The sequence below is a fragment of the Drosophila novamexicana genome, unplaced genomic scaffold, assembly GCF_003285875.2.
Source record: "Drosophila novamexicana strain 15010-1031.04,08,12 unplaced genomic scaffold, DnovRS2.1 tig00000387-arrow-pilon, whole genome shotgun sequence".
NCBI lineage: Eukaryota > Metazoa > Arthropoda > Insecta > Diptera > Drosophilidae > Drosophila > Drosophila novamexicana.
The window spans coordinates 4,603,142-4,629,761 of record NW_020824800.1 but is presented as its reverse complement, the minus strand read 5'-3'; the positions used below and the strand labels follow the sequence as shown (position 1 = coordinate 4,629,761).

Genomic DNA, 26,620 nt, shown 5'->3' with positions numbered 1-26,620 from the left:
CTGCACTTATTGTACAACAACAATGGGTATAGTATATATTATATATATTTGACACGAAGGAAATACACAAATATCTTTTGAAAAATTATCCTTCCATCAAATATGTTTTTTATGTATTGTAAGTATGGTAAAATATTTTCTGAATATTAACAATGTTAAGTATTTCACACTTAAATACAGGGTATTACCCAGTGAAACATGCTCAATAAGAGCATTCTACCTAATTTTAAATATTATATAGTGTAGTAGTTACAGGGTATTTGTTAGTCCCCACATAAGTTAGTTGTTGCTTGTGTCTAAGTGCTTGATTTTTTAGTGCATTTCGATGTCACAATAATTTGAGCGCAACATTTCCATTTAATACGCTTCATTTGTCGCTCTGTTGTGACATTTTCATTTGTCAGCAGTTCATTAGTCAACGCATGCGCTTCAATTTGTCACAGGACTTGCGAGCTGTGCGCGATACTTCTATAGCCGATGATATGTGATAGCTAAGGCATGTGAATTGACATTAATTTATGTGCACATATTGACACCTTATGTCACCTATGGGAAATTATTGTGCCAAGCGTGGGATCGGCACTTCAAAGTGCCGAAATGTTGAGAAGTTTTCTAAATATGAGCAGTGCTTGAGGGTGGGTTTGTGCTTAAGAGAAAAAAATAATACCAGGCACTTCCTAAAAAAAGTAGAATATTCTACTACAAACGACTATTGTTTGTAGGGTATTAAAGTGTCTATTAGTTGGATTAGGCATCTAATTTTTTGAGCGGGCTTTGGGTTGCATTTTATCCCAACTAGATTCAATATGATTTAATTTATGCGACTTAACAAGTTGTTAGCATCATCATGGTTAAAAATCCAAATCTCGTAAAAATAGGTTGAGTTTTGACCGAGTTATGGGGATGAGAAATTTCGACCTATGTCTATATACGAATCTGGAGGTAAGATTTGGACATGAATTTCGACTAAAAAATATGTGTTCAGATTTGAATGCCAGATTAATCTAGAGGGAAAACCATGGATAAAAATCCAAACCTCATAAAAATCGGTTGAGTTTTGACCGAGTTATGGGGATGGGAAATTTCGACCTATGTCTATATACGAATCTTGAGGTAAGATTTGGACATGAATTTCGACTAAAAAATAGGTGTTCAGATTTGAATGCCAGATTAATCTAGAGGGAAAACCATGGATAAAAATCCAAACCTCATAGAAATCGGTTGAGTTTTGACCGAGTTGTGGGGATGGGAAATTTCGACCTATGTCTATATACGAATCTTGAGGTAAGATTTGGACATGAATTTCGACTAAAAAATATGTGTTCAGATTTGAATGCCAGATTAATCTAGAGGGAAAACCATGGATAAAAATCCAAACCTCATAGAAATCGGTTGAGTTTTGACCGAGTTGTGGGGATGGGAAATTTCGACCTATATCTATATACGAATCTTGAGGTAAGATTTGGACATGAATTTCGACTAAAAAATATGTGTTCAGATTTGAATGCCAGATTAATCTAGAGGGAAAACCATGAATAAAAATCCAAACCTCATAAAAATCGGTTGAGTTTTGACCGAGTTATGGGGATGGGAAATTTCGACCTATGTCTATATACGAATCTTGGGGTAAGATTTGGACATGAATTTCGACTAAAAACTATGTGTTCAGATTTGAATGCCAGATTAATCTAGAGGGAAAACCATGGATAAAAATCCAAACCTCATAGAAATCGGTTGAGTTTTGACCGAGTTATGGGGATGGGAAATTTCGACCTATGTCTATATACGAATCTTGGGGTAAGATTTGGACATGAATTTCGACTAAAAACTATGTGTTCAGATTTGAATGCCAGATTAATCTAGAGGGAAAACCATGGATCAAAATCCAAACCTCATAGAAATCGGTTGAGTTTTGACCGAGTTATGGGGATGGGAAATGTCGGCCTATGTCTATATACGAATCTTGAGGTAAGATTTGGACATGAATTTCGACTAAAAAATAGGTGTTCAGATTTAAATGCCAGATTAATCTAGAGGGAAAACCATGGATAAAAATCCAAACCTCATAGAAATCGGTTGAGTTTTAACCGAGTTATGGGGATGGGAAATTTCGACCTATGTCTATATACGAATCTTGGGGTAAGATTTGGACATGAATTTCGACTAAAAAATATGTGTTCAGATTTGAATGCCAGATTAATCTAGAGGGAAAACCATGGATAAAAATCCAAACCTCATAGAAATCGGTTGAGTTTTGACCGAGTTGTGGGGATGGGAAATGTCGACCTATATCTATATACGAATCTTGAGGTAAGATTTGGACATGAATTTCGACTAAAAAATATGTGTTCAGATTTGAATGCCAGATTAATCTAGAGGGAAAACCATGAATAAAAATCCAAACCTCATAAAAATCGGTTGAGTTTTGACCGAGTTATGGGGATGGGAAATTTCGACCTATGTCTATATACGAATATTGAGGTAAGATTTGGACATGAATTTCGACTAAAAAATAGGTGTTCAGATTTAAATGCCAGATTAATCTAGAGGGAAAACCATGGATAAAAATCCAAACCTCATAGAAATCGGTTGAGTTTTGACCGAGTTATGGGGATGGGAAATTTCGACCTATGTCTATATACGAATCTTGGGGTAAGATTTGGACATGAATTTCGACTAAAAAATATGTGTTCAGATTTGAATGCTAGATTAATCTAGAGGGAAAACCATGGATAAAAATCCAAACCTCATAGAAATCGGTTGAGTTTTGACCGAGTTGTGGGGATGGGAAATTTCGACCTATATCTATACACGAATCCTGAGGTAAGATTTGGACATGAATTTCGACTAAAAAATATGTGTTCAGATTTGAATGCCAGATTAATATAGAGGGAAAACTATGGATAAAAATCAAAACCTCATAAAAATCGGTTGAGTTTTGACCGAGTTATGGGGATGGGAAATTTCGACCTATGTCTATATACGAATCTTGAGGTAAGATTTGGACATGAATTTCGACTAAAATATATGTGTTCAGATTTGAATGCCAGATTAATCTAGAGGGAAAACCATGGATAAAAATCCAAACCTCATAGAAATCGGTTGAGTTTTGACCGAGTTGTGGGGATGGGAAATTTCGACCTATATCTATATACGAATCTTGAGGTAAGATTTGGACATGAATTTCGACTAAAAAATATGTGTTCAGATTTGAATGCCAGATTAATCTAGAGGGAAAACCATGAATAAAAATCCAAACTTCATAAAAATCGGTTGAGTTTTGACCGAGTTATGGGGATGGGACATTTCGACCTATGTCTATATACGAATATTGAGGTAAGATTTGGACATGAATTTCGACTAAAAAATAGGTGTTCAGATTTAAATGCCAGATTAATCTAGAGGGAAAACCATGGATAAAAATCCAAACCTCATAGAAATCGGTTGAGTTTTGACCGAGTTATGGGGATGGGAAATTTCGACCTATGTCTATATACGAATCTTGGGGTAAGATTTGGACATGAATTTCGACTAAAAAATATGTGTTCAGATTTGAATGCCAGATTAATCTAGAGGGAAAACCATGGATAAAAATCCAAACCTCATAGAAATCGGTTGAGTTTTGACCGAGTTGTGGGGATGGGAAATTTCGACCTATATCTATATACGAATCTTGAGGTAAGATTTGGACATGAATTTCGACTAAAAAATATGTGTTCAGATTTGAATGCCAGATTAATATAGAGGGAAAACTATGGATAAAAATCAAAACCTCATAAAAATCGGTTGAGTTTTGACCGAGTTATGGGGATGGGAAATTTCGACCTATGTCTATATACGAATCTTGAGGTAAGATTTGGACATGAATTTCGACTAAAAAATATGTGTTCAGATTTGAATGCCAGATTAATTTAGAGGGAAAACCATGAATAACAATCCAGACCTCTTACAAATCGGCTGATTTTTGACTGAGTTATGGGGATGGGAAATTTCGACCTATGTCTATACACGAATCTTGAGGTAAGATTTGGACATGAATTTCGACTAAAAAATATGTGTTCAGATTTGAATGCCAGATTAATCTAGAGGGAAAACCATGGATCAAAATCCAAACCTCATAGAAATCGGTTGAGTTTTGACCGAGTTATGGGGATGGGAAATGTCGGCCTATGTCTATATACGAATCTTGAGGTAAGATTTGGACATGAATTTCGACTAAAAAATAGGTGTTCAGATTTAAATGCCAGATTAATCTAGAGGGAAAACCATGGATAAAAATCCAAACCTCATAGAAATCGGTTGAGTTTTGACCGAGTTATGGGGATGGGAAATTTCGACCTATGTCTATATACGAATCTTGAGGTAAGATTTGGACATGAATTTCGACTAAAAAATATGTGTTCAGATTTGAATGCCAGATTAATCTAGAGGGAAAACTATGGATAAAAATCTAAACCTCATAAAAATCGGTTGAGTTTTGACCGAGTTATGGGGATGGGAAATTTTGACCTTTGTCTATATACGAATCTTGAGGTAAGATTTGGACATGAATTTCGACTAAAAAATATGTGTTCAGATTTGAATGCCAGATTAATTTAGAGGGAAAACCATGAATAAAAATCCAAACCTCTTACAAATCGGCTGAGTTTTGACTGAGTTATGGGGATGGGAAATTTCGACCTATGTCTATATACGAATCTTGAGGTAAGATTTGGACATGAATTTCGACTAAAAAATATGTGTTCAGATTTGAATGCCAGATTAATTTAGAGGGAAAACCATGGATAAAAATCCAAACCTCATAAAAATCGGTTGAGTTTTGACCGAGTTATGGGGATGGGAAATTTCGACCTATGTCTATATACGAATCTTGAGGTAAGATTTGGACATGAATTTCGACTTAAAAAAATATGCTCAGATTTGAATGCCAGATTAATCTAGAGGGAAAACCCTGGATAAATATCCAAACCTCATAAAAATCGGTTGAGTTTTGATCGAGTTATGGGGATGGGAAATTTCGACCTATGTCTGTATACGAATCTTGAGGTAAGATTTGGACATGAATTTCGACTAAAAAATATGTGTTCAGATTTGAATGCCAGATTAATCTAGAGGGAAAACTATGGATAAAAATCAAAACCTCATAGAAATCGGTTGAGTTTTGACCGAGTTATGGGGATGGGAAATTTCGACCTATGTCTATATACGAATCTTGAGGTAAGATTTGGACATGAATTTCGACTAAAAAATATGTGTTCAGATTTGAATGCCAGATTAATTTAGAGGGAAAACCATGGATAAAAATCCAAACCTCATAAAAATCGGTTGAGTTTTGACCGAGTTATGGGGATGGGAAATTTCGACCTATGTCTATATACGAATCTTGAGGTAAGATTTGGACATGAATTTCGACTTAAAAAAATATGCTCAGATTTGAATGCCAGATTAATCTAGAGGGAAAACCCTGGATAAATATCCAAACCTCGTAAAAATCGGTTGAGTTTTGATCGAGTTATGGGGATGGGAAATTTCGACCTATGTCTGTATACGAATCTTGAGGTAAGATTTGGACATGAATTTCGACTAAAAAATATGTGTTCAGATTTGAATGCCAGATTAATCTAGAGGGAAAACTATGGATAAAAATCAAAACCTCATAGAAATCGGTTGAGTTTTGACCGAGTTATGGGGATGGGAAATTTCGACCTATGTCTATATACGAATCTTGAGGTAAGATTTGGACATGAATTTCGACTAAAAAATATGTGTTCAGATTTGAATGCCAGATTAATCTAGAGGGAAAACCATGGATAAAAATCAAAACATAATAAAAATCGGTTGAGTTTTGACCGAATTATGGGGATGGGAAATTTCGACCTATGTCTATATACGAATCTTGGGGTAAGATTTGGACATGAATTTCGACTAAAAAATATGTGTTCAGATTTGAAAGAGCTACGTTATTCTTAAATTTTCTGTTAATATATAAAAAATTCTTTCTCTTATAGGCTTTTAAGAGGCTGTTCTCAAGTTTAACTTTAACTCTTCTACTAAATGCTTGACAGAAAATCTTTTGGCCAAATTTATTGCTAAATATTTGATTAAAATGACCTTTTCCAGTGTCGCTTCGTGCAACACTTATTTGCATTTAAGCTAATTGCAATTCTGTGAAGCTCGCTAAATTTAACTCACATTTCGTGTACCTGTCCGTTTGCTACAAAACTTTTGCAAGCTGAACTGTCAACAATTATTGCTTCTGCCCCCTCAAGCAACACACATTCCCCATTTCCACTCTTCTTCACATTTGGCTCTTTAGCTGCACATTTTAATTCCACAGCTTTGGGTTAATTAATTGCGTTCCTTTTAAATTTGAAATTAAAACAACCTTAACCCGAGACTCGTAGTCTAAACCAACACCAAAACCCTAACCCGTAAGCCCAAACCCCATCCAATTTTTTGGCACTTGCCTTTCCCTTGCCCTGGGCCTACAAGTATTGCCAAAAACTTACGCATTGCTGGCGCTTAATTACAGGCATTCGTGGGGTACTCACACTCACACACACACACACACACACGCACACACATGCACAGACACCCTGTGCTATTGCGGCCTGCCTGTTTGCAGAGCGTGTCTCTCTTGAATGTGTGTGTTCCATTTGCCAAAACGTTCCGCTTGCGCTCCTTGCCATCCGCAAACGCCAAGTTCCACTCAGAATTCCGTTTGCTGGCGTCGCGTGCGGTGCGTTGCGTGTTTTTTTCTGATTGGAAACCGGGCGACGGTTTTCTTTGACGGTAACGGTACTTCGGCTGTGCCTATGTGTGTGCGTGTGTGTGTGTGTAGCGGCTGCAGACTCCGGGACATCTGTGCACAACTCTGCCTACGTGTGTGTGTGTGTGTGAGAGTGTGTTTGCTTGTGTTTGTGTGCATTTCCCACTTGGCGTGTTCCCATTTCGCTGCCTGCACTTTTTTCGCCCTTTTTTTGTCGTTTCTTTGGCTAACTTTGAGCCGCGCTGCAAGTGTGTGAGTGTGTGAGTGCGTGCGTGCGTGTGTGTGTCTGTGTGTGTTTACTTCATCATATGGCGCGCATTTTGCGTGCTTCGCTTCCCTTTCTCTTTGCCTCTGCCATTGCCTTGTAGCAGGGCCAACTTCCTGACGCGTCCTTTTTATTATTTTATTTATTTTCATTTTTTATTTGTTTTTTTTTTTTTTCTTTCTTCTTGCCAACACGTTGATTTCATGCTAAATTTAGCAACTTTATGCGAGCGTTTATTGTGTGCATAACTGTCGCTTCTGGGCGCTCCTTTAAACAGCTGCACATGCAACTTTCTATATGCTTGATATCATATTGTGGCGAATTATAATTTTTAGCTGCGCTGCGCTGCGCCTCGCTGCACCTACACGTCTCCAACCGCCAGGCGACTCGGTGTGCAGTCAAATGCAAATTTCATTTTATGTTTTTGCATTCATGCAAATCAGTATTTACGAGCATTACTTGGACTGCGCTTTTGCCTGATGCTGTCTAACACCAAACAGGGTGTGGTTTAATGTGTGTGCGTGCGCCTGTCTGTGTGTGTGTGTGCGTGTGTGTGTGTGCCTTGTCAAAGCAGTTAGCAATTCTAGTTAGTAAAGGATACGCACAGGATAATCGTATAAGAATTACGTATATTCAAGTTAGCTGACGAAAATTGATATTAAATTTGATATATTTTTTATGAAGATATGCTTCTTCATATTCAACAACAATTTTAGAATTTCATATATTGGGGTATTATGAGGATATGTTTTAAATTATTAATGATTTAAAAAATCCAAAAAGGATAAAAAATAACAATACTTAATAAAAATAATTATATAAATTAAAACATAATTAATATGAACCTATATAAATAAATTTTAGTGATAAAAAATATAAAAAATTAATATAAATGGTTCATAAAAATAATTAAATAAAAAAAGTTAAGTAATTTAATTCTTGTAATTTTATTTTTGTAATTATATTTATAGATTAAATAAAATTGTGTTTAATTTTTATAACAATAAATAAAATAAATTTTAAAAAATAATTTTAACAATAATGTATTGCATATTGTTTTTATTATTTTCATTTTATTTTGAGCTATTTTTTTAAGCTTATATATATATATATATATAATGCAATTAGTTTCTCATTTATTTTTATGCCTATTTTACATAATTTTCATAAAAAATCTTGCCAGTTTTCTGAGCTGATTATTTGTACAGAAAAAGTAATCAAAGAATTTGTTATTCTTGTTATTAAACAAAACATGTGCTCAGTAGCAATTCGTTTTATTTGTCATAACTTTGAACTCACAACTCGTTAGGAAAGTCGAAAAGTTTTGATATTTTAACACCATTCAATTTACTTTATCAAGTTTGTTTACTTTTCGAACTGCCCTACCTAAGCAACACTTACTAATTGGCGAAGTTGGAGAATTTTCACACCAAAGCATTTAACTGGCAACCCTTCAAAGTTATCAAATGCAGCTGGCCAACAAATTTAAATAAAAGTAACTAAAAAAATAAATAAAATCTGGAACCTCACGTTCTAGCGGAAACTCATGAAAATGCAGGATATTACACAAATACAGATAAACGACAACAACACTAAAGCTGAGCTGAGTCTAAGTCTAAGTGGTATAAACGAAATGTAGGAAGTCAGGAAGTTTCATCTGCGGTTGGCATGAGACCCAACTGTGAATAACAGCAGGATGTGCGCCTCTAAGGCTGTCCAAAGACCAGCAAACAGATGATGGGCTGTGCGCGCTCTCTCTCCCACTCTCTCTCTCTCTCTCGCTCCCTTTCTATCTCTCTCTCTCTCGTCGTCTAGCTAACCCGGTCTCTCGCTCTTTGCTTAGCTCACTCATTTCGAATATATTCCAATACGCTCTCGCTGCACATTTTGGTGGTGGGAAATTTTCAGTTTGGCCTAGGCAGTTGAAGATTTTCACAATTTTCATCGGCTCTGAGGACTTTTCCAGACTGCTGGCCGCTTATTGTGTCGATTGAGTTGCTCGTGACAGGACAACGGTGTCGGATAGTCAAAAGTTTGGCTTCTAGAGCTCAGCATTAGCGCGCACCGACTGAATGCAAAGGATATACAGACACACGCCGTTCCGCTGCTCTCTGCCCGCCCCGTCGCCCCACATGCATAGTACATAGGCGCAAAGCGAAACTTATGTGTGTGCCTGTGTGTGTGTGCGTATGTCGCGTCGCGTGTGCGCGAGTGTGTGTGCCTGTGTGTGCGTGTGCTTGTGTGTGCCAGCAAATGGGCACAGTGAAAAATTGTTAAACAAAATGCAAAAATAATTCATGTTTCTGCATGTGCCGCAAATATAATACAAATTCAATATTTTAACTGCAAATGCAAAATCAAATCCCAATTATAAATAATTATATTCATATATATATACATGTGTGTGTGTTTGTATTTGTATATGTAGCAAGTGTCGTTTATTGTGAAAAAATGTGCCAGCCAGTGCGATTTCCAGTGATTGCAAACTAAACAAAGCAATCGGAAAAGCGACAGAAAAACTCGCCGCGTAGAAAGCTGCACAGAGTTGAGAAGAGGCAAGGCAGCAAACAAAAAAAAAGTAAGAAATCCCAAGCACCACATGAAAATCAATAATTTTTGGATTAGTAGCTGTTGTTGGCATTTCGGCAAAAAGGATTCAAAACAAAGTAAGCAATAAAAACAAAGTACAAATATGTTTTTTTTTTTCTTTTGTTCAATAGTGCCACATAGTGAAAGTGAAGTACAAAAATCTCCAACTGCAAAGCAATGCTGCAAAATGCAATAATTTGTTTAAATAATATAAAATTATTCAGCAGCAGCTTAAATTTAGAGTACAAGCCTTTTTTTAGTTGGCGCTTAAAATAAATTTATTTATTCAAATTTTAAATATTTTTATTACCTGTAGCAAGCGTGCCAAAAAATGATATCAAATTTGTTAATGCTCTGTTTTATGTAGTGCGTGTGTGTTTGTTTGTGTGTGTGTGTGTGTGTGTGCGCGTAGTTGAGGTTAACACACCTTAGACATATACACACACGTCGCACACACACACACACACACACAGACAGAGAGCGCGCGTTGGGGCTCTCGACTCGCTTTTCTCTTTCTCGCTTTCTCACTCTCTCTCTCTCTATTTGGCAGCCCCACACAGCTCTGGGCTCTGCTCCTGTGCGTATGCAGCAGTTTTTTGTGTGCCTCCCCCCTTGGCGGCAGGCATGAAAAATCGATCGATTCTGCTCTCCTGCGCCACCCAAATGTGCCACCGCGTCTGACGCTACAATTATGTGCGGCCGGATGGCCGCGGGGGCAACCTCCCCAACCAGCCAGGACCCTCCCCACGACCCGGCTGCGGCGCTTATCAGCAAGTCGGAATACTCCATTTGTAGTATTCGTACTATGCAAAGGAATTGGCAGCACTGTCTGCAAAATTTTTACGAGTACTACGCACATGCACATTTGTGTTTGTGTGTGTGAGTGTGTACTTTTTTTGTTGGGGTGCTTTTTGCGCATTTCTCATTCCAGAGAGTTGCGAATGCTTTGCAGAGTTGACGTCCTGCGCTCTCTACCTTCACTCTCTGGCGCTTTCGCCCTGCTTCTGCTGCTGCCCCTGCTGCTGCTTCCTCGTGCTGCCTCGGCTGCTGCCATGTGCTCTGCACTTGTTCTTGGCATTTTGCTTTTGCTTAGCTTTTCTTGCCGGTTTTTTGTTATTTGCTTTCTTGTTTGCTTTTGTCGCTGTCTTTATAAGTGGCTTGAAAGAGAGGGAGAGGGAGAGAGAGAGGGAGAGGGAGAGAGAGCAAGAGAGCAAGCGCTCCTCAACTGTCAGAACAAATGGCGAAATTATTGAAATCAAACGAATTTTTGTGTCTGGAATGTTTTGGAAATTTCGAATTTTCGAATTTTCGAACCTTGCTAAAAATCCTATAACTCGTTTTATTTTATAAACTGCTTGAACTTAAATAAAGCCCATAAATCGCTGCGCAAATTGTTTGTCAAAAATTTCGTTTGATTGAAAAACTTATAAAAAAAAAAGAAAAGAGAAACTAATAACTATAATTCAAGAGTCAATAATAACAGCAACAACAACAACTTTAATCTAGCAATTTGCCAGCAATAATGTAATCAGTAAATTGCGTCTACACTTTGGGGCGAAAATAAGAAAATAAATAAACCATAAAAAAGAAAAGACAAAGCCTCAAAGCGTTACGAAGATGCTTTACGAAAAAATAAAAAACACGAAAATAATATATACATAAATCTACGTGCCAGTCAGAAAATAATAAAGCCGCGTCTGAGCAACAGACAGTGGAGCACGGGCAAAGTGTGGCACAAGACTCTGGTGCACAGTGGTGCGAGATTGGTTGTAAAGCCTAAGGAAATATTGTTCACTTAAAAATTAATGAATAAAGTGCCAGACGAGTGTCTAAATCTTTGCAGACAAGCAACTCGTGGGTCGCAGGCTCGAGTACCAGGCGGAGCCTTTTGCAATATTTTTGTAATATTTTTGCTATTAGTTGTTATTTTCAACTGACATCGATAAGAAATATATAAATATACGCATATTTATTTATTTATTTATATATTATCAAGTTTTAAAGAATTTGCAAATTCAAACGCTTTTATTTTAAGAGCAGTTATTGTTAGGGAAACTAGTTAGAAGAGGTGATGATACTTATTTTAAGCAAAAACTTCGATTTTTAATTTAAAGAAAATTGGTTATAAAAGGAAATTGTATTTGTTTTAATAAAATTTTCTATTTTTAGCCTTGGGAAAAGTTTGATAGGTGGATATTATTTTTTTTTTCATTAAAATTTTAATACTAAAGTAAATTTTAAAAGAATTGGGAATTTTTCTGATAAATTAAAAAAATGTAAATGAAATAAACATAATAAAATAGAAGAGTTTTAGGCATTTGTATATTTTATGCGAATTAGGTTTCCAGCTAGAAGAAAGGTGTCTTCGATTTTAGGCAACGTTTGGCATTAATAATAACTTAAGTAATGGGACAATTTTTAGGTTTATGCTTTAAATAATTTAAAAAACATTAAGAGCTTATGGCCACACATTTCTATCAACCCTTTTCATCCATGCTTGCGCCACTGTGCACCGCTTTGGACCATTGACAGCCATTGGCAGTTGTGTAGATGTTATCGCCTTGGTCCACATCCACCAACCAACTGCCAATGCGCTGAGGGCTCTCAACGGTGTGGGAATATTTCAGACAGCAAAAGCAACAACAAGAGCAACAAAAACAAGCCTAAAACTTCTTGCCACCTCAGAGCTTTGATATTTCCTCTCGCTGCTGTAGTTCTCGGCCAAGTCAATATAATTGACTTATCTGCTGCATTGCTACGGTCTGAGCCAAAGACGCCAAGTTGCCGTCGCCGTCGCCGATCGCAGTTGTTGTTGCTGCTCTTTTGAAGAGGGCTCTTCGTGAAGAGGTCTTTTCGCTGCGGTTGGCAACCTAGCATAATAAAGCTCGCTGGCCTCGTGTATTTGACTTATTGCGGTCGGAACTGGACGTTACACAAAAAGAATTTCATTGATCGGGTCGAAAAAAAAAGAGAAGAAAGAAGAGAAACACGTGAAATATTGGGTCATAACTATTGATTGGGTTTGTCTGCGCCTTTGCGGTCAAATTGAAAGCAAAATATAGAGAAGCAAAAAAAAAAAACGGCAAATAAAAAATTATGTTTATGCAAAATACGCCCATCTGCATAGATTGCCGACTTCCTTCTGGGTGCCGCAGCCTCCGCCATAAAATAATTATCATTCATGCCGCAGTTAATTCTTTCATTTTTTTTGCTGCTCTTCAGTCCGCCTCAGTCTGCCTCTAATTGTCTATACCAAATTCAGTTATATGATACGCAATTTTCCACTCACAGCGACAAGTCAAGCCGCAAATGCAATTTGTTTGAACCCTAACCCAAAGTTAAGCTCTGCGGTGCTGCTTCTTCTTCTGCTTCGCTCTACGCACGTCTCAGGCATTCGTTCTGCTGGAAATTTTATATAGAAAATGCAATTTTCTTTTTATTATTGTTTACATTTTGCAAAATATATAATTTATTTGTGTGACCGCCAAGCGAATTTCGAGATGCACGTTAAAAATTTGCATGCGACGAGTTCGTGTGTGCAAAATATTTAAACAATTTTTATTACTAGACTTTTTAAGAAGTTATAAAATCTGGCGCGGCATAATTGATGGGAAAATTGATGAAATTTTCAAGTTTATTACAAACGTTGAATAAGTTTATTGCCTTGTTTATTTTTTTAAATAAAAGTGTGACTTTTTCGTCAATTTTTTAATCGTTTAAATGTATTCATGTTTAAAATAAAGACAACCTCTGATCAATTTTGCACAAGGATATATAGGAAGTGTATAATTATAATTATATAATAATACTGACAAATCTATAAATAAATAAGAATAATACTGTAAAAAACTAAAGTTCATTATAATAAGAATAAACTATTTTATTATATATACAGTAAAAATCAACTCTCATTGCCCCCTTTTTACGTCGTGTTCAAAGGCGTGGCAATATAATGTGATATATGATATATTAGAATTAAAAATTGCATATCGTAAGATTTTCTTTAGCATAGTTTGCATTCATTACATGCCCATGATGCCAGATGCATACATATTCATTTATTTATTTGTCTGAAGTTTCAATTTTATGTGCTGTTTGACAGACGGCCGTTTCGGTATTTCGCTTGGATATTCCAAGGGCTGGCCATATTTAATGCCAATAAATCTTTGTTTGCCTGTCTTTTGGTCTTGCTGTTTTCTTATTTTTTTTTTTTGGCCTGCACGCCTTCTGTGAGCCTTGTGGTCGCCTTTGAGGCTGGCGAAATAAAATTGAATCTTTATGAATGAAAATTCCGCTTAATGCATTCGTCTCGGCCGCTGCGTTGTCCACACATGTGAGCCGCATGTTCTCAATGCCCGGTTCTCGATTCCCATTTCTCACTTTGACTGGGTTACTCTTAAGATCGGCATTTAAAAAATGTGTCTCAGTTTGAAGCATGCAATATATTTATTTTGATTGAGTTTTGTTTGGTTTTCTAATGGAATTTCATAATATTTGCATTGGCAACTTCCGCTCTGGAAGCGCTTTAAATGCTAACGAAGGCCTCACACAGAGACGAACACCCCCAATTCGCATTGCCTTCCATTCTTTTATTTTTTTTTTTTGTAAATACATTTTCCGCTGCATTCCGCTGCTAATTGACGACAATTAAAATTTATTAGCTGGCAACAGCAATTAAACGCAAGACCCGCACGCAATTTGCAACGCTCCGAGCAAAAGAAGATTTTATAATTTCCAAACAAAAATGCATAAAAAACTTGAAGTTTGTAAATTGACTAACTTTTTATACTCTCCAATGGAAATTGATAAAAAAAAAGTTTGGTAAATTATTGTTAGTTTCCAAAGCAGGCAACCAGATCATAATTCGATTGGAAGAGAATCGGAGTTTAAAGCATTTAACTATAACTTTATTAATTGAGATGTGAAATACTTTTAATATTTCAAAGTGGATCGTAACATTCTTTAACTGGTTCCCGAACAAAACACTCTCTCCAAATGCCTGAGAATTATTTATATGAAATACTGAAATACTTTAAACATTTATAAATAGTGAAGAATTGCACCCAATCTGAAATTATCATTTTGAGAACGACTTAAAAATGGCTCGTTAGCAAGTTCTTTAACCGGTTCCTTGTTAAATGTTTAATAAATTAATTTATTTATAAAATAAACCATTATAAAGCTTAGCTTGAAGGTTTACAAACACGCTTAAAATTGAATGGATATAGTTTTTGTTTAGCTAAACAAGGCTACGGCTCCAGTTCAAGAACTTCCTCAAAATGGAGTGAAAATAAATAATATATAATTAGATAAACTATCTAAACACTATTCCTTAGTGTGCATTTACATGAAATATAGCTACAAATCTTTAAGCAAAAATATAAGCCATGCAAATAGATGGATTAGGTTTATTAACTAGAACTAAGCGAAGTGCTTTGTTAGGTATCTCAAGCTTCATACTAAACAATCTCTTGATTTGTTATTCAATGAACAAGCTTAGAATTGGTTCACCGAACGAGCTCAACAATGCTTCAGAGCTTAGGCTTAGCAAATATTTAAGCTTTGCTCTTAAAACTCATATTGTAATTAATTATTGTTTCCTTTGTGCATTTCAAACTACGCTCAGTTCGCACATTTTTGGTAGCATTTCTCTGCGGCTCTTTGTTTGCCCCGAATGGCGAGTGGAGGAGTACGCAGTGGGGAGTGTGGAGTGTGGAGCCCGGGCTGGCCAGGGCGCATCCACTCGACAATCAATCACACTTAAGTGGCTGCAGCAGCGGCAGCTTGAGATGGCAGCCGGCATTAGCAGCTAATCTGCATATTGTGTCAAATGGAAAATATGCAGCAGCAGCCGCAGTCCGACTCAGAGTTTATTTATTCGCCAAGTGGCACTTGCAACAAATTGCCAGCAGCTGCAGTTGCAGCTGAGGCAAATGAAAGCTGCGGGTCGCTAAAGTTTTGCCCCAAAGACAAAGGCAAAGACAAGAGCGTGGATGGGCACAAAATTAACACTGCGCTACATGAACGAAAGAAACTGCAAAAATCATAGCAAACAAATGAAAATCAATAGAAATCGCAACCCCAAGCAAAAATCATAGTGTGACCAGAGCCAAAGGCAAAGGCAAAGGCAAAGTCTCTGTGCCGGGTGATTGCCCTCTTTGCCGGCTCTGCGGTTGTATTAGAGGATATGCTGCCTATATAGAAATACACATACAAATACATATATTAGTATGTGTGTGTGTGTGTGTGTGCGTCTAGCCCAGCATCCTTTTGCCAGGCAGGCACAATTCACATGTGATATTTATGTGCGCTCGCGCGTCGCATCCTTTTTATTGTACTCTACAGCAGGGTGGCAATAACGTAGAGTACGAGAGAGGAAGAGAGAAAGAGGGGGCTGGGGTGTACGGCTGGTGACGACAAATGGCAACCTGAGTGCGACAATACTTGTGATAAATCTGTACAAAGAAATTAAAAAAATATATATATGAGTGGTTGCGACACATACACTCAAATTCAGGCACCACTCAGGTGCCCGCCCCCTCAGGCACCCCTCAGATGAAACAATGCAAAAAATAAACTGAACTCGGGTGCTATAAAAATGTAAAATTCATTCAGAACAGCCGCAACAACAACAAAGGGAGAAGAATAAAGAAGAAATGACAGCAACAGCGTGACTGCGCATAAATACGTGGCCAAATAACAAAGCTGTGAGAGAAAGGGAGCCAGCGAGAGAAAGCCAAAAGGAGAGAGAGTGAAAAAAAAGCTAGAGGAGTGCGGAAGAAGCTGCCGAAGAGCAGCAGCACTGCAGATAATCATTGGAATTGCCAGAGAGGACAGCGGAAAAATGTTAGTTCTTAGCGTGTGATAAGCCTGAGATAAATGTACTACATAAAACAAGTTGTGATTTACAAGAGAAAGAAGCATTAGAAAGAATAAGAACTTTTACTAGAAATGCAGCTAACACAAGCTTGGGACCTAAACAAAAAGTGGGAGTGCGCCAGTTGGGGGTTCCCGACAAGGGGTTACCCTGAACCTTTTTATACCAATACTAACTGAGAGATTCGATCAAAAAACAGAATATCGATATTCATTTTTATCGACTGCTTGGAAACGGGTAAGTCATGGATTATCGGAAACAAGCTAGTACTGCGCGAGTACATGAAGGACCTACATACGATCTCAAGCCTTATAGGTTCTGATATCGAAGTGCTCATGCGGACAGATAGACAGACAGATAGGCATGGCTAATTCGACTCGGCTGTTGATGCTGATCAAGAATATATGTATATATCTTACGGGCTCAAAGATGCTTTCTTCTGTATCATACATACCCTTGCACAATACCCTTCTATTCTTTTTACCCATTTGTAACGGGGACAACAAGCCAGAAATGTGTCAATATGAGATATATTATAATAAGTATTTCCTTGCCAATATAGTTTGGACTCTGCTGCAGTTCTTAAAGTATTTTTGTGCACCAAACCACTTGTAATAAATAATTTACACGATGCCCATAAAAATAATTAAAATTCTTAAATATTAACCATATAAATATTAGCCATATATTAAGCGGCTTACCCGAAAACAATCCGAATTGATGACAGCTCAGCAATTTCCTGGAATTAAATAAATGCAGCTTTATTTAACATTTTCCAACAGCTGTAAAACATTTATATATTTATTTAGGTAACATATTAATTCCCATTGGTGCATTTTGCTTGATGTGACATCGTTTATTTTTATATGTTGCTGCAATGCCAGCCAATTAATTGTTGCCGTATTGCCACAGGATTCGATTTTCAATTAAATTAGTGTTCGGGGCTTTTGGGGGCATTAAGAGTGCGGCATGTTGAGAGTGCAGCAGCAGTGCAGCAGGAAAAAAAATAAATAAAAACACCCTGCTAAATGGAATGCAAACAAAATGCTCTATAAAAATGCAAATATTTAACCTTGATGCTAGTTACAATGCGACCCGAATCGAATGCAACCCCCGCATGCCGCATGCCGCATGCCGCAGCCATATACACACACACACACACGTGAATGTGCTGTTGCACAAGTTGAATGGCCTTTTTAACTTGTGCATGGAAACAGTCGCCCCTTCGTTGCGTGGCAAATGCATTCGCATTCGTATTGATTCGAGGCGAGGCAAGTCTCTTTTTCAATTCGCAAACGCCTCCCATCTCTCACCCCTGCCGCATCGATAGAACGTTCTACTTTTGCTTGCTTTGTGCATTTTCTTTTTGTTTAAATTCAATTTTAGTGCATTGCACTTTTTGCGATGCGACGAGACGCGACGCGACGTCAACGACGGTTGCCACGCCGGAAGTGCGGCCTGCCAGCGGCGGAAGGTGGCAACGTGCAACGGGGGCAATGTGAAAGGGCGCCACAGACAGGCAGACAGACAGACAGACAAACAGGCAGACAGTTGCAGTCATAGCTGTTGCTCTTGTTGTTTTTGTTTTTGTTATTGTTATTGTTTGGGCACACTGCCAGCAGCTCTTCCAATTGGTTGCTGCACTTGGGATAGCCCCAAGTTCTCTATTATCTTTTTACCCTGCACTCATGAATAATGTCTAGAAAGGGTATTTTGTGTGTTACAGTGAGATGGCAACAGCCGATAAAGATCAGCATCTAAAGACTTCTCTTTGATAGTCTTTATGATCTCAGAGACTAGTTTAGAAAATTTGGTATGTGCTTATTGGTATACTTTAGTCAGAAGAAAATTATATCAGACAACATTTACGTTTCGCCTTTTGTAAAAAAAAAATCTATCGATGATACTATGCGGTGTTCTGTATAAGAGTTATATATATCAAAATGGGGAATATTTTGGGCTTTCGCTTAAAATGGCATCAGTTTTTCATAACACCGCTTGGACCGCTAATCGTATATTTGTTATAACCCACTATATTTACAGGGAATCTTTTAGTCGAGCTGTCATATGCATGCTTGTTTTGTTTTTTATTTTTGGGCACATTTCATGCTTGATTCAACAACACTCAACAACAAAGAGACTACGAAAACAAAACAAAGCAACAAACATTTCTCATTGGCAAAAATTTGTAATTTCTATAGCTTCTTCCGAAACCCTTCAAATCGATGCATGTAGTTTGCGGTTCCTTAAGCATTGCATGTAAAACGCAACACAAATACAACACACGAAAAATTACTTAATTCGATTGCTGAAACAATGTAATCAGCAATTGGCCAAGTTCTGTTGAAGCTCTCTTGGCCCTAATGGCACTCGAAGGAATTTGCCAGACACACGCAAAATGTTCGCCCGTTTTCTTTTGCATTGCCCATTGCGAGCTGTCTGCAAATTTAATTAAGGTGTTATTACCTCTAGTCAACACCTTGCAGGCGTTCGCGTCAGCCACTGTAACAGATGAAAAAAAGTTAATTTCCAGAAAACAGCTTCCAGGAAGGCAGTTAAGAGGCGGCACAAGACCAAAAAGGCGGCACAAGCTAAACGGAGGCGGAGCTCACGAGCTGCTGTTCCTTAGTTTTCATTCCAATTTAATTGCTCTGTTCGGATATGGTAGCTGAAGTCTCGTTTTGATCAAACAAATTGTGATTACAGCACACGCAAAAAGAACGCGAGCAATAAGTGAGATAGTGAGAGAGAGACTGAGACTGAGACTGGGAGAGAGAACACATTCAGTGCCTCGAGGGGCGTTAGTTAATGAGCTTATAATGAAAATCGGCTTGGTATGCAGGCAAATATATTCTCAAATTATAAATAATCTTATTAGTAATAAGCTTTGTTTTGGTTGTAATTACAAATATAATGCTGAATAGATTACACTGCTTAACTGGAAAATAATACAAGCTCGTTTCAATAAATATTTAATTTACTATTCTAAAGGCAGATTTATTTAATGTTAAAGAAATTCCCCCTTTGTTATAGCTCACTTATTGGGCAATAAGCAACATATAAATATATTATTGAAAAATAATAATCAGCATATGAAAAGCATTTGCCTTTCGATTGCCTAACAAAACTAACTAATCTTAGTTTATTGCATTAACGATAAAATGTACTACTAGAAAACTTTGCTTTCATTAAATTCATTCGATATTGTTGCAAATTTAAGCCCAATAAAAAAGCTTTCTTTAAAAATTGATTGAAGAACTCCCTCGCTGCTTACAGTAGTTCTTCATATGTTTGTATTAAATGTTTATCACATCTTATTTATAAATCTCTTCACACCCAATAAACTAACCTGACAGCTGTAGTATGACACTTGGTTATGCTTTTAATAATAACCACTTCTTAAAATCCGTCTTAGCACCAAATTTATTTTTGTGTCGAACTTCTGTTAACAATTTCTTCATTGCGAGCACTTCATATTCAAATCTGCGGCTAAATCGTTGAGTTATGAATAGGCTGGCTCTACTATATCAGCATTATGAGGTGTAAACGAGCACAAACAAGACAGGTAGTTCAGGTAGGCGCTTACCTTAGGCTGTCATTATCAACAGTCAAGCGAGGCTCTTGAGGGCCAATCTTAAGCGGCTTACGGCTCGTCGGGCTCAGTTATCATTATCGCTGAATTCCCAATTAGTTGGATTCACTCCTCGAGCCGAGTCAAACCGAACTGAGCTGAGCTGCATATGCGGGCAGTGGGCGTGTCACCAAATGTTGTTAACACATCATTTGTAGGCTACCTGGCACCGACGACTCGAGGAGCCGACAAACGAGTCAAAAGTATCGCGTTACCTGTGCGTGCCGCAAGATGAGGCAGCAAGTAGGACGGACTCTTGGGCTGTCTGTGCTACTGTGTTTACCCTTTCGACGGGAATTTCTTTCCTTTTTTTTTCAGCTGGGGCCCTTCGCACATGATATGCAAATATTTGCGGCTACATTGTCCGGCCAGGCCTTTTCGGGCTGAGGCAGAAAAGTGCGTAATGACTTTATTTATGAATACGATTCCTGGCCAGAGACAATAGCTCCCGAGGCGTAATTCAGCCAATATTTGCATGACAGCATAAAGGAGGCCCGCTGGCAGACCTCTTGGCCTATTTACATTTATTTTATTTTTTTACATTTATTTATTTATTTATTAATGGTCGACAAAACGAGTGTCTTCCTCATTATTCAATAGAATATACAATAGAATTTTATGCTAAAAGCCTAGTTAAAGGATACAATTTTCTAAATAGCATCACCGACCGATGGAGGTGTTTTATTTGCCAGTCCGGCCAGCTGTGCCCCTTTTCACAGCTAATTTTGTCAGTGACGCTATTAGAGCCTACATCTAAGCAGAAGGTTGTAAGTAGGAAAAAAGTGTTTTCAAGTAGCATTAAAATAATCTTAATTTGCTATATTAATAAAGAAAATACAATAAATAGGAAAAAGTTTAAGTTTAAGTCTCCAGTGTATATTTTCTCATTTTTATTTAATATATGTACATTTTTTTTGTTTTTGCAAGTGTTGACAGGCCTTGCAGCCAATAAATAAGCGCTGCATTAACGAGTTTTCTCTGAATTTTACAGATTAAAAATATGTCGGCTCGTATATCATCTTGGAATTTAAATAGTTAAGCAACAGCTCAATTAATCATTGTCTGTTCAATTTCTCAAAAAAAGGGCGACGCTTGACATTTTCGCTGCACAGACCACAATTGGGCAAGTTGAATACAGGCAGCGAGAGGAGCTGTGTGCACGTTCCTGTTTTCCTGTGTCCAATTCATGTTTGATGAAGCACCTCGGGGCGGAAATAATAGGCGACCCTCAGTCGCAGTTCCCCTCGTGCAGGCCCAGTTTTAGTCACCCCTAGCTCAAATAGGCGCCGCTCCCGAATAGAGGCCCTCGGCTCAATCTAAATATTCCCCGCCGCTGACTGCTTTCTATTTATTTTCAAATGTCCGCTGTGGTCGACTACCTGTGTGTGCGTGTGTGCGTGTGTCTGGTCTGTGTGTGTGTGTGTTGTGCTTTGGGATTTGTGAGCAGATTTGCGCGTGTTTTTGCCCGCCCCTGTAGGGGCTTACACTCACGTATTGTGCGTCTGCTTGTGAGTGCCACGCGCTACAGAAAACAACAAAATAGAAATCCTTCCTTTTGACAGGAACTCGTATGCGCGTCGTCGCCTTTGATAAAGTGCTCTTGAATATTTTATGGCAACCAGAACAGACACTCTGTGTGTTTGTGTGTGTGTGTGTGTGCTCTATTGTATGCTTTAAATTGCCTGCTAAATGCTTAGTTTCAATTTACATAATATATTCTCGCAGGGGTTGCGCCCGCAGTTTCTGCTAAAACATAAAAAAATAGATTGAATTTTGTATAATTTAATAATCATTTATTTTTTTCTTTTCTGTTAATGGCTTTCACGGAAAAGGATATGCACGTTGGGGCATGCAGTTTGTTGAACTCTGTCTAGCTCAAAGTCTTTCTTGTCTTGTTGTCTTTCTTTTCTTTTTTTTTTAACTATTTAAGAGTTGGGCCTCGAATGCGCCTCAAATTTATGATGCGTACTCAAATATTAGTTTGCTTTTATAATATTTCTTCCTTGTGCTTTTTTTTGTGCAGCACCATTTAGTTTTTTTTGGTATATGTTTTTAAAAAATGTGAAGCAGCTTAGTTATATTTATGTCGCTTATTTGGAATTTCTTACAATATGTTCCCACAAATATATTTAAAGATTTTAGATTCGGATTAGCATGTATGCAGATAAAAATTGAAATGAAAAGGAGAGAGCATGTGACTCATTTATTCAAGCTGAGAATACAGACAGTTTTTGGTCTATGATTGAATCAGTTGATGTGATAGAGTTAGCTGAGGGATTGAGAGACAAAGCCAGGCAGAACTAACAGACGCAGGCTATCTTTATATGCTTCATAATTTAAGCAAGAAGAACTCTTTTATTTTTAAATCAAGTCTAGATTTAAATTTAGAAAATAAACTAGTTAAAATGTTATAAATTTAAAGCAAAATAGCCCATTTTTCTTAGACTGCTTGCCTTGATATTATGACAGCAAATATTCCCCAGTAGCGATTTGGCATCGGGAAATTTGACACCCAAGAAACACATAAAATGCCCAACTCTATGCCGCATTCCTATAGATTATTTACGAGCTGTGCTTTCGACGCCCACACAAAAACGCCATTCACTTTCGACGCCTTTGAGCTTGAGTTTGGCTTAACGACTTTGGCTATTGTCAACATCTATTTATTTGTCACCTCCTTTGTTTATCTATGGGTCCGCATCTTAATTGCAATTAGCTATGAAAATGTAACCATAAAACGGTACCAGACTCTTCGGCAAACCAATCTGTAACGGGTCTATCTATGCGATCTGCTAATCAGTTGCCTACTTACTAGGCAGCTACTACTACAAATTATCCAGTGTTTGTCATTTGCATAACTGGCTGCTGCTTACCACTAATAAACCCGTTGCTCTTGTAACAAGCTATCGCGATCAATGTTTATAAATCATATACGATTTGTTTGGCCCCTGTGTTAAACTCTTTTGGTTTCAGTTTCGGTTTGAATTGCCGAAAAACCTAAATAATTTCATTGTTTTCACTAATTTGATTGGCGTCAAAAATTCATTTGAAATTTGCAGCGCTGCTGATTAATCAAAAAGTGGTTTTGTTATACCCTGCAAACGTTTAATGAGGGTTATGCAAAGTTGTGTGAGTGGTATGAGACGGGTTTAGTCTGGCAAGAGCTGAGTCATTGCAGTTCAGCTGCAAGAGAGTACATTTCGTATGGTTTTTCTATACCCTGTAAGCGTTAAATAAATGCTATGCTAAGGTGTGTAACTGGTATGAGACGGATTAAGTCTGTCAAAGGTAGATATTATCATTTAGATTAGTTTTTCTTGACCCTGTAAATGTTCTACAAAAGTAATGCATAGTTGTGTAACTGGTATGAGACGAATTAAGTCTGTCAAGAGCTGGGTTATCTTAGTTCAGAGCTAGATATAATAGATTTTGAACGTAAGTCGCATAATATTTCCAATTTATTTATAAATTCAGAGAACTCCATTTGCTCTCCTTAAATATTTATTAGCATAACTTTGTGCATCATTACTTTTTAAGTTTTTGGTTTGAAACGAAAGTTATTCTACTCCATTGTCCCTTTCCTTTGTACCTGAATTTTTTCTTGCGAGTCCTTTAGAGCTTAGCTACAGGGTATCTGGCAGTCACAATTTTAGCTGTAACATATTTTACCACCATTTATTTACTTTTTTTTTGTACCAGATAAACGCAAATTTTTAGTGGCACCTAATTAAAGGCAAAGATAATGCGAATAAGAAAACAAGTTTCAAGTCGTTTTTCGAAAAAGTCTTACGAAAAACGCGGCACGCTCAAATGCTTTTACACAGCAATATGCACAGCGCTTCACTTTGGCATATCTGCATAAATTATATATAAATAAATTTATATATTGGAATTTGATTTGGTTTATATATGTATTTATGCATCCATTCAAATGATTGATGCGTAATGCCAGCCAAAAGCCATACAGAGAATTACAAAAGCGAGCAAAAATGACGTACGCTTTGCATAAAAGCTGAAATACACTGCAAGATTTATTGGGAAATTATATTTTATATGCCATAAATAAATAGCGAGTTTTTGTTATTTGTAAATATAATATTTATATGATTTATACACAATTATATAAATATGATTTAAGCATGCCATCTCTAGATTATACATTTTATACGTTTTCTTTTTCCATTAAAATGATGAATAATAAACAGCTCTAGTTAGTATCAAATTTTAGTTTTTCGTATATATTTTAATATGTTTTAATCCAAGCTTTAGGGCAAAGGCAAAGCTCTGTTGTTGCCCGGGGGCAAGGTTTATATTTTGTTTTATTTTGCCACGCCCCGAAGGGCAGCAGCGCTGAGCATTTGCCTGCGGATATTTTGGCAGCCAGACCCCCTACCCCGCCCTATCTAGAGCCCCACACGTTGGCCGCAATTTAAAATCGATTAAATATCGACGCCTGGGACCACCTGCTGTGCATCTGTTTTGGAGCTGGATTTGGCCGCCTTTTGTGTTCCACTTTTTATGTTTATGGCAATAATTTTACTTTTTAACTTCGTCCGATTGATAACCCAAGGCGTTGGTCGTAGATTGTTTGTTAGAATTTAAAATTTAGGCGGCATTTTAACAAGTTTCAGTAGCTAAACACAAAAACAAACGCAGCAAAGTCCAATGCAGAGCACATTTCTGTATTAAAAAAGGTTGTGTTGTGCCTGCCAGCACTTTTTTGTGTTCTGTCATAAATATTTAAAAATGCTTAGCACAAAGGTGCTCAAATATTTCGTTTATTAACTGCAAGCGCTTAATGCCAAAAAGGAAAGGGAAAACCCATTACAAAATAACAGAAAAGAAAACTTGCCTAATGAAGCTTTAATTGTCGCGTTTTGATAGAGACAATATTACCAATATTTATTTCTTTTGTCAAGTTTTATTGATTTTTTTATTGTTGTATTGTTGTCTGTGTCGTGTTGGCCAATGGCATGCAATTAAAATTCATGGCATTTTATTTACTATATACAGCTCTTCAGTCTCACCCGCACAACACGAACAAATCGTTGTGCCCATTTAATATCATGCCACTCGACAGCATTCACATATACGCACACAAAAATATTTCCAATATGCTTTGACCACTTTGATTGCCAAATAGCCAATTTATGAGCCCTAATAACAAATCCCTAATATTAAATAAAAAATTTACAGCAACAACATCAAAATATATGTGCCCGTCTTTTTTTTGTGCCTGCTTTAAAAGCTCTACAAAGTTATGAAATGTTGGGTTTGCCGTTTTTAATTAAAACTAGATTCATGTAACTTTTAGCCGAAAAGTATTTGCGAAAAATATTTGCATGCCTATCGCCGATGTGATGCCATGGCAAATGGCAAAGGACTGTCTAAATAATTTCTATGTCGATTATTGGATTATAATAAAATTTTTTAAAATAATTATAAATTTGTTTGTATGGGGAAAAATGTATGCTATTATAAACTAAATCAGATTTGCGTATAATATATACGATAGCTAATATACCCATTTTATATCTCAAGTTCTGCTGAAGAAGAGTTTGAAATGGTTGAAATTTTATATTAAATTTTTAATTATATTCAAGATTTAATTCATTTCTAATTTTCTAAAAATTGTAAGCCAATTCAGGTTGTAGCTGATATTTAATATTTTTATATAGTTTTAATACATTTAAAAAATTGTTTTTTATTCAAAATTTCTAATTATTTAAAACCCACTAAGTTTTTCATAGCTCAAGATTCAAATGGTTTTTATTTTATTCTTAATAAATTGAAATAATAATAAATTTAAAATTCCTAAGAATTTGGAGCTCAATTAGTTTATTCATAACCTAAAATACAAATGATTCTTTTTGTTTTCACTTTTCTACATCTTTTAAAAATGCAATTTATTTTTAGAGCTGATTTTCATGGCAGCATTTTTAATGGACGCTACACAAAATGTTGCATATTCCCTTAGTTGATGCTCGGGGAGTTTTCCTCTCTTCTATAGCATATATCATCCCATTACGAACAACTCTCCCAATCAACTGCACAATTTGTCATTGTTTCAGTTCCCGACAAAGTCAATAATTAACATAGCCTTGTTATAGGATCGTTAGATTAATGACAAGCATGTGCAGTCAGCTGTCTTCTCTCTCTCTGATAGGCAACCCTCTGTGCATCTCTTTCTCGAACTCTAGACCTTAATTTTTCGTTGGCTGCGTAAAGTGCATTTGCTGAACCCGAAATCCGCCCGATAATTACGCGTAAAAAGCAAATAAAACTATTGTCAACACATTGCAGCTCATAAAACTGGAAACGTGAAACGGCCAATATCGAAAAAAAAAATACAAAATATTTTTGACGTCTGTGGCGGCGCCTGCGCAGCTGCTGTAAATTCCGTATGTGCCTTCCTGCCCGGCGCCGGGTAACGTGTACCTTTGTTAGGGCTTAAATGACAGGGTGCGTGCCGGCTCTGATCCCGGGTTG

General features: G+C 37.0%; 1 long non-coding RNA gene across 1 annotated transcript in view; it reads right to left on the bottom strand.

The window, feature by feature from the left end:
* Positions 1 to 17,239, bottom strand: part of LOC115760240 — a 66,908-nt gene extending 49,669 nt beyond the window's left edge. The window contains exon 1 of the long non-coding RNA XR_004017584.1: positions 17,202 to 17,239. This is a non-coding gene — a long non-coding RNA (uncharacterized LOC115760240). The remainder of the gene's footprint in view (positions 1 to 17,201) is intronic.
* Between the last annotated feature and the right edge of the window lie 9,381 nt (positions 17,240 to 26,620).